The sequence below is a fragment of the Simochromis diagramma genome, unplaced genomic scaffold (genome assembly GCF_900408965.1).
Source record: "Simochromis diagramma unplaced genomic scaffold, fSimDia1.1 OVJJ01000602.1, whole genome shotgun sequence".
NCBI lineage: Eukaryota > Metazoa > Chordata > Actinopteri > Cichliformes > Cichlidae > Simochromis > Simochromis diagramma.
In genome coordinates this window covers 12,134,715-12,144,701 of record NW_024387040.1, presented here as the reverse complement: position 1 = coordinate 12,144,701, position 9,987 = coordinate 12,134,715, and the positions used below count along the sequence as shown (strand labels likewise).

Below are 9,987 nucleotides of genomic sequence, written 5' to 3'. Positions count from 1 at the left end.
GCTTTTATGCTTAAACTTAATTGATTGAAAATGCTTGTTTTGTTTTCTCTTTGATTTTTTTTAGTAGAATAAGTGAAAGGTGACAGAGTGTAGTAAAAGGTCAATGTAAAAACAAAATGCTTGCAGAGACAGATAACAGGACATTAAGACAGTTTGCTTGGAAACTTTGCACTTGCAAAATAACAGTTTTTTTTTGTACAGGATGTTTGTGATCAGATAAGAGAAGAAGAGAGCTTCTTAAAAGGGTGTCAAAAGTGCTGTTTACCCAAGTGAATAACATTGAAGATTATCTATGTATAAATGATTGTTTATAAACACATTGCAATCGTGCTCATAGGAGTTTCTACTCAGTCATGTGGAGGTCAAAAGCTTATAGGAATGGCTTAGAGTACGGAGGGGTAAATGCAAAAACACGCTTACACACATAAATAATAATTAGGCTAATCCTTTTGATTAGAGAGTCCCGAACATGATAGGTTGAACCAAGTTTGAAGAATTAAGAGAACAATTGATCAACATAATAGGTTATGGAGGCATAGCAGGGAATGAAGGAAGCGCGAGACCGAAGGGAACCAATCACAGAAAGGGGGACCCCAAAAGAAGCACAGAGCACAGAGAACCACAGTTCCAGAAAAAAAGAAATATTTTTATTGACTTGCTGGTTTTTATTGGTTAACCATTAATAACCTCGTAATCCTGATGACCTTTGTTATCCTATTTTGAAATGTTTCTTTTGTATGTTCACTTTGTAACTGCTGATTTGCCTTGTCCATGTGCGTATGTCACCTTAGCACTTGACATTAGTCTTGTGACTTTGTCCTTTAGAAGAAAATATCATCTTCCTGGTGGAGTTGACAGCTTGTGTATATTCGCTAACAAAGACTGCCTAAGCACACCGACAGGACATGACAGTAGTTTTCAGGGTGACATATTTAAAATGGATTATATCCTGGCTGAGACTTCTGGTCTTTTCATGTGGGTGTCAGGAGATTGGCAGTAAACAGAGTGTGACACTGATTTTAAAAAGAAATAGTCTGCTCAACCTGAAACTCTGACAAAACCAAATTAAAACTTCCCGTTTACTGTGATGGAAAATGTAGCCTGGAGTGTTGTTTTCACATTACTTGCAGCGCCTGAAGGTGGGGGGGAATGAACTCTGGTATCTCCAGCTGTAATTATTTTTGAATTATGTGCATATGTAATAGGAATTTTTAGGGGGTTTAGGTAGAACTCAGGAGCACGACAATGCACAGACTCACTTTAATCATGACCTAAACCTTCAAATCCTACAGTTTGAATGGGCCACATACCACTGCATTTCACCACATATCCATCCTGACATCACTGTGCCCTATTGAAGACAGATAAATACACACACACAGCAGCTGTAGCTAAGTTTAGCTTCCATCGGGTCACGGTGGAATATTCAGAAACAGTGGTGTAGATTTAACCACCATATGGGAGAATCTGACACTATGTGGGAAAGATTAAAAATACTTTGTAGCTTCAAAAAAAAAAAGGAAAAAAAGGTGTGAGTCTGTTTTTTTTTCCTCTTTGTGAGTAGCCCGTGTGCTGAATTTTAAACTGGTGTAACCCTTCCATAAAACAAACACACCAACGCGGACAAATACACACTCACCTCAGAGCGTGAGCCAGCATCTATTCAGAGACAGCAATCATAACTCAGAGCAAAACGTACCCTGCAAGATCTTGTAAAGTGTTCAATAACGTGCTGTTTGCATACTGATGTGCATTTGTTTGTGTATTAGACAAAGAGTGGCACCGCGGAGTATAGCTCAGCATTAATGAGATGACAGTAAACACATTAGTTAACTTGTAGCCTGATGCTTCATTATCTCTCTATTCTTTACGCTCACCATCGCCTCCTATCTCTGCATAAAAATAATATCATGACATCCATCTGTGTGATATTGACAGACTGCAGGTCATAAAAAGGTTAAATGCCTCCCAAAAGGGCACGGATAACTCTAATGCCAAAAGCCATGAAGTACTTGTGACACTTGACAAATCTTTGACAGCCTGGCAAAACTTCCGCAGGTTTGATATCTACCTCGCGCCGCATCTGCCGAGTTGTGTCTGTGCTACTATTCCTGTCACCATGAGAGTGCAGATTGGTGGCATGCCCTGGAATCTTGGTCCCAGACTGTAGCAGCTGTATTTACCAATGAGTTCATCCACTGGGTTAGACACTAAAGCCCTGCCAGGCTCCCTCTCGGTCTCTTTGGGTGTGGGGTCAGGGTGTTTATCCATGCATCTCCATGCTCGCTGGTTGGTTGGTGTGTATGATTCATGGGTGATACTCCCTCTTGGAAACGGAGAAAAGGGCAGCAGACAAACTCAAAACCAACAGAGCCGGGGTATCAGGGCAAGAGACATGAGGGCTTTGGGATGGTTCATGTTAAAGTGCCAAAAAGGGGGCGGGCTGTAGCATCGTCTGTGTTTGCAGGGGGCCATTATTAACCTCCGCATCATGGTGTCACATGCTCGCTGCTGAAGGCAGAGAAGGACAAACACACAGATGGAGAAAGCTTGCCAAAGGAGACACACTCTTTCCTGCGCCTCTCATTTCCTGCTTCTTGCTCTCCGACTAATATCCAATTCTTTTTACACTTTTTTGGTGCCGGCTTGTCAGCAACCTCTTTTTTTGACTTCACTCTTCAGCTTTTCCTGTGCTTGCTGTGTTTAATGTTTCTTCACCGTTGCTTCCTGGCTCCTTCCTGACAAATCTTTTTCCTTTAATTTGCTTTCACTTTTTTCAAAAGTTTCCTTATCTTCCTTCCATCATTTCCACTCTCTTGTCTGCCGTCTTTTGGATGGATAGCTACTCTGTCCTCTACAGTTCTTCCCACAGAACCGGACTTCTCTCTGGCTTCCAGCGCCTTCGCTCACAGAGGAAGATGTGTGATGTTGTCTTAGAGGCTGGCGGCATATCTTTTCCCTGTCATCGCGCCCTTCTAGCCAGCTCCAGTGACTATTTTTGGGCCCTGTTTGGAGAGACTACTGCAGAGAGATTAGCAGGCTCCATTAGCCTCCCTGCGCTAGCACCAGAGGGCTTAGATGCCATTCTGGACTTCCTGTATTCAGGTTGGCTCAGCATCTCACCCTCCACACTTCCTGTTGTCCTGGAAACAGGCAGGTACTTGCAGGTGGAAACAGCTGTGGCGATATGCGAGCGTTACATGACTGATGGTTTAAATGCCAAGAACTGCTGTGACTATGCTAACCTGGCTGAGCGCCACGCCCTCTCAAATGCACTTGAGGCTGCCAATCAAACCATTGCCATGGAGATGGGAAGCTTGATACAAGAAAGCAGGGACGATCTCCTGACGTTGAATATCGAATCACTGTTGGCGGTTCTGGATGCTGATGAGATACCTAGTGTTAAGGAGGTGGAGCTCATAAAGCTGGTTCTGGATTGGCTGGATGATAACGGGCCCCTCCCACTCCTGAAATCAAATCTTTTGTTGAGTCGTTTGCGCTTTGGATTGGTCCCCCCGTCTGACCTCACAAATATCAGCCATGCCCACAGAGCCATGGCCACACCTTTAATAAGGAGCCAGCTGACACGAGCATCCGAGTACCACAGGCTCGGTTCAACTCAGCCCATCAGGCAGAGCCGGCAGACAACGCTTAGAGCATCACCCAATTGCGTGCTTCTTGTGGGTGGCGGGTCCAGCACTGATTGGCCAGAAAAGCAGGTGATGGCGTTCGATCCAAAGAGGAGGAGGTTTTCATCTTTGACTTGTGTTCTTCCGCTGAGACTGAGAAATCCCTGCGTGTGCTCAGTGGGAGGTTTCCTCTTTGTGATTGGAGGAGATGAAGTGAAAGAGGGAGATGAAGATGAGAAAAGGCTTGTTACTGTAGCAACATCCAATCAGGTGTGGCGGTACGATCCTCGCTTTAGTTGCTGGGAGCAGGTGGAGTCCATGCTGGACAGGAGGGCACAGTTCACTTGCTGCGTGGTGGAGGATGTTATTTATGCTTTGGGCGGACGACACACACGACCAGACACCAACACACATGCCTCTGTAGCTTCTGTGGAGTTTTATGATATGGCCACAGGAGCATGGAGGAAAGGGCCACCAATGCCTCAGACACTTTACGGCCACGCCTCTGCTGTGCTTGACAACAGCATCTATGTGTCAGGTGGTGTTCCGGGTAACTATAGTTACACTCAGGATGAAAGCAGGGAGAGCAGCAGAGAGGTCTTCTTCTGGGATCTTAAAGGCAGAGTCTGGGAAAAGAGGGCATCCATGTCCATCGCCAGGTTCAGTCATCGCTTGGCAACTGCTCATGGCTACATCTATGCACTGCTGGGGATGTACGAACCCTTCTGTGATATTGAACGATACCATCCACAGTCAGATCACTGGATGCGACTCAAGCCGCTTCTCACTGGCTCCTTCAACTACGGCATGGTATCCATGTCATCTGGGAATCTGCTGGTTTTCGGAGGGAGAAGGTGGAGTAACGGGCAGGAGGTGGTTGTGAAGAGTGTGCTGGAGTATGATACAAAGAAAGATTGCTGGAGAGAGATCTGCCAGCTTCCCAGACCTCTCACTGGGACTGAGTGTACGCTGCTGCCTCTGCCAGACTAAAGAGCACAAAAAGTGAGAAATGTATTTTACAAGTGCTGAGAGCCAGTTCCTAAAGTGAGAATTTCACTTTGAGTGGGTGTAATATGGTATCAAAATGCTGAGCAGATGCTTTAAAATCAACCACAATGTAGTACATTTTACCCCCATTTTCCCCAGGCTGTTCAAACTCTAGGTTTTGGGTACTAAAACACAGAAATAAGGATATTGCTCATAGTTGAGCAATAGTCTTTGGGGCCTGTGCGGGAAACTAGGTTGGGGGACATGAAATGTTTACTACCACGTAGCCCTTAACAACTTTCTCAGTTGTAATACTTTTATTTTTAAATATTATTTCTGGTCTTTCTGGTCTAGGGAAAAATATCAAACAACTAGTTTTCTCCTACTAACAGCTAGCCTAAGGCGTGTTGTCTACACTTATTTGCATTTGACACATGAAGGTGTACAGCAACAAAGCAGTTTGGTTAGCTTAGCATAAGGCACACAGCCAAACACAGTATATAATTTTTAACACTTTTATGTCTACATTGATTAAAGATGTAGCCTAAGGTTTCATTTAATTCATTTTAAGCTAGCTGTTTTTTCTGTTTCCAGTATTTATGTTAGGCTAGGCTAGGCTAACCTTCTTCAAGATAATCCAAATGTTTCTGATCTAGAGTTATATAAAAATCCCAAACAAAGCTCATATCTTTTTCCTTAATAGAAACCCTAAAGGTTTTAAATATTTTGTGTAATAGGTGGATAAAGGCTTTTCTCTGGTTTCATTCTTTAAGAAACCTAGCAACTACTATTTTGTAAGAATTATTTGTAATGTCTGAACGGATACACTCACCAAAGACTTTTTTAGAAACACCTTTCTAATACTGGGTTTGGATTCCTTTTGCCTTCATAACGTTATTCTTCATGGCATAGATTCAACAAGGTGTTGGAAACATTCCTCAGAGATTTTGGTCAATATTGACATGATAGCGTCATACAGTTGCTGCATATCTGTTGGGTTCAGGTCCATACTGCTATAATTGACTGATTAGGTATTGCAATAACATAACATTTGAACACTTGAAAAAGTGGCAAGTGAGCGTATAATCTTCATAAACCCCTATTTTTTTATGACAAACAAAAGGCTAATGCTGGTTAGCCATAGCAATGCTAGCTGATGTCCCTATCCCAGCTTTTATGATAAATTATTGTTTACTGCTGCTTAGTTCAACACTTGTAGATTTTCCAGAAAGATATATGAGAAGACCAATAAATATCTGTGTGCGTGTGCGCCCACACGTGCATGCATTTATGTGTTTGTGTTAAATATGAAGCTAGTGCCAGTAAAACTAAGCTTATATTAGTTTAACAGAAACTTTAACATAACCTTTAAAAACAAATCTGATATTTAGAGGGGTTTTTTTATTAACCAAAGTGACTGTTTTTTTTTAATTTTATTTACAAATTTATTTTAATTTAATTTATCTATTTATTAGGTTCGGTTCTAATCCTGCTGTCAAGTATTTATTTAACATTAAACATTGCACCATAGATTAGAAAACTGATCAGTTACATGTGTAAGCTATTTATGACCAGCAGTATCAAGGGACACAGTTGGCGGGGAGCACACTGAGTAACCTCTAATGTGTAAGTGTATGAAGTGTAAAGTTTCAGAGCTCTAATATGTGTCTGTCAGTTTAGAAACAAACAGCAACACCGAGGGCAAACTGAGCAGTAACACCAATATATTACTGGCCACTTGTGGGGATCAAATCATATAATTAACAATTTCTGTAGCGTTAGGCTCACTAATCTTATTTACAGCAGGAGCAATGTTGTGTTTTACTGTATATAATCTATGTTCTTTATAGATCCTTATCATATTGTCTCTGATTGGAATAGCTGGTCAATTTTGTGCAGTCAAATATCAAATGGCCCTTTTATGTGAGCTAACACTAAGAAACCTTGGCTCTGTTGAACTTGGCTATGTTAAACTTCTCAAACCAGAGCTCTTTTTGCCTTCTACAGTGGCTCTCTGAGTGAATATGAATATGAATATGAAAATTGTGTTTAAAAGTTAAAAGCAGTTAATCTTAGTTAAGTTTTAATCTTCTGTTAACTAAAAAGTACATCGCACCCAACATCTATCACCTGGCTTATCATTTTACTTTAACTCAACCTCAATAGCAATGCCTAGCATGGATATATATATATATATATATATATATATATATATATATATATATATATATATATACACGTAGTCCTGAGTTTCCCCACCACTTATTGGATTCCAAAGCCAAAAGCCAGAGTGGAAAACAGAGAATTTAAAATACAGAATTAAAAATTTAAATGTAACAATTTGTGGATAGATTTCTTTGCTTTATTCCCCGGTGCTGCTGGCTTACCAATAGCCTTGATCTGTAAACTTTAAGTTAATATTATTTTTACAATTTGTAAAATGATTTAGCTGTAAAATTTGATTAATTTGAATGAACATAGGTTGTATAATGAAACTCACATGTTCTCCAGGTGGCATGGTTTTACAGCATAAATAGAAAAACTCTCTCAAAGAGGATATTTAAGTTCAATTCAATTCAATCAATTTTTTTTATACAGCGCCAAATCACAACAACAGTCGCCTCAAGGTGCTTTATATTGTAAGGGAGACCCTACAATAATACATACGGAGAAACCCAACAATCATATGGCTCCCTATGAGCAAGCACTTTGGTGACAGTGGGAAGGAAAAACTCCCTTTTAACAGAAAGAAACCTCTGGCAGAACCAGACTCAGGGAGGGGCGGCCATCTGCCATGACCGGTTGGGGTGGGGTTTTACTTCCAAACTACTACAAAGTATAGCTAAGTTCATAATTCTTTTTAATGACCACTAGGGATCAACTTTTGTAGTTGTGAAAAAGTTTTCTGTCCTAAAGATTTCATACGAAGCCAGGCATTGACCCAGGCATTGACCTGGCTTCTTATACCTGTTTATGTACTCAGTCACCTACTGCATAACTCATTGGGTCCATTTTGTAACAATCAAAAAGGAGAATAAATCAGGGTATGCTCATTGGCTAATGACTTGTGAAATTGTTAGCGAACGAGCCAACGTGGCTCGAGGCTTCAAATTGGGATTTCACTAAGCAGTGGAAAACGGGAAAGTGGCTACATCTATGTTTTATGCTGTTTATGTTCTTTGCTATAACCCAACCTCCTTGCTCTAGAGATAATCATAAAATTATTCGAACTAACTCAGTATGAAGAAAAGATTAGCATTTTCAACTAAACATCTCACATATAAACTATACAGGCTGAGCACTGTGGCATTTTCCTTGCAGCTCTTTTGAGTTTTAGTTCACTGAAAGTTAATTACAGTATGTAAGTATGTATAAGGGAAGGGTCACCAAATATTCCAAAGAGTGTCACTCCAATGTAATTGTGTGTTAAGAAAAACAAGGGCTAAGCTGTGTGATAAATGGGATTTTTGGGAACAAGCAGAGGAGGTAAACAGATTCAGTGTGAAGAAGGTAACACTCAAACAGATGAGTTTTCAGGATGAGGCCAAGCTGCGGGATGAAATAGAGAAGTAAAAAAAAAAAAAAAAGCCGATAAGGTGATGAAGGTGAGGGTGACAGTGCTGAAATAACAACAACAGCAAAACTAAGGAGAATATCTTGCAGAATTTGCAGATAGAAATTGTAAAGTGTGCAGCATTGCAGCTTATCTATGAATAATTGAAGTTTTCTATTTGATAGATATAGAAAGAGCAGCAAAACAAGGATGTTGTGTGAGACTCTTTTTTTTGTTTTCTTGTTCCACTTCATCTGCACTGACAGTCAAATGGACAAAGAAGGATGAAGCTGCAGAGTAGAAAAGCATTAGAGAGATACATCCGCGTGTCTAGGTAATAGCTTGGTAACTGCTGGAGATCATTACTGATGCACTTTTGTGCTTGTATCGGTTTCCATTTAAGTCTGAATGCACACTGTGCTATCTACAAAAATATTACTTATTTAGAACACCATCTGAGTTAAATGAATGTCTGAAAAGAAGAATAAAAGTGGAAATATGAAATGTTAATTTCAAGCTACCATGCTCTAATGTGTGATTATGACAATATTACATCAGGAAAGTTCTCACTGTCACAGCTGAGACTCAGCTTTTTTTTTCCTTTAATGCTTTTTTGTCACCTTTTTTGGATAATTAGCTAGATAATTATTTACGGATTTAATACTAATAATGCATAAAGTTATGTCAAAACTACCTTTAGCAGCAATGCTTTGAATCGTTGTGTACAAACTTAGATCTACAATTCTTTTTGAGAATGAGCCAAACTTCATTGAGTTCACTGACATTTGCTGCCATTCATTTCCCACCACAGCATCAGGTGGATGTCTGGACTTTGACTGGGCCATTGCAACACCTTGATTCTTTTCTTCTTCAGTAGATTTGTTGCTGTGTTTGAAAATACTGTCCTGCTGCATTACCCAATTTCAGCCTTTAGCTGTTGGACAGATGGCCTCACGTTTGACTCTAGAATACTTTGGTGCAAAAAGGAGCTCATGACCGACTCAGTGACTGCCCAGGTCCTGTGGCTGTAAAACAAGTCCAAATCATTAGTCCCATGTAGTTTGTTCAGGTGCAACTTTACATTTCAAAAGAAAAAAAAAAGGGTAAATTTAGTTGGACAGCCACTCCTGGTGGCTCCAGACCAGCAAGCTGCCAGAACATCAGCTTTTATTGAACTTTTTACAGTTGCTGACGATTAATTAATTAGATCTGATCAGCAGCACCTGGTTGTTATTTATCTTCTTAAGAGTAATCAAGTTAATTCAGCCTAATAGTGCACCACATACTGTGTAGCTAAGCTAAATATAAGCAATTTTAGCCACATTTATTTGGTAGGTACTTTAGATAAATTGATTAGATAAATTAGATACATAGATTAGATAAATCTATGTAGATAGCTACAGAGATTTAAATTCCTAAATGGCATAAAGAAACCAAGTACCAATTTGTACTTTACTGAAGTATTTTTATTTTCCCAACATGTCAGAGGGAAATGTATTTTTTCCACTAGGTCCACAGCTTCTATTTGTAGTAGCTACCATTTAATTTATAGAAAGATTTTTTTGTTGAGATTTAGACATAAGTCTCTTGCATCAGGAAGGCATCCAGCATAAACGTGTGCCAAATCAAAACATGTAGATCTATCCACTGTGGCAACCCGTTGTGAATAAAGAGGATGGGCTGTGGGGACTCCAGCCTTCATATGACCTTGAATCGGATAAGAGTCTAAGAAAACAGATGTTGTGTGATTTTTTTTCATCCAATAAAAAAAACCTTTGGAAAGAACAAAAACGTTGATTCCAACAATTCTGAAATGTA

The 9,987-nt window shown here is 40.0% G+C and overlaps 1 protein-coding gene across 2 annotated transcripts in view; it reads right to left on the bottom strand.

The window, feature by feature from the left end:
* Positions 1-9,987, bottom strand: part of cnksr2a (connector enhancer of kinase suppressor of Ras 2a) — a 111,553-nt gene that overhangs the window by 10,975 nt on the left and 90,591 nt on the right. The window lies entirely within an intron of this gene.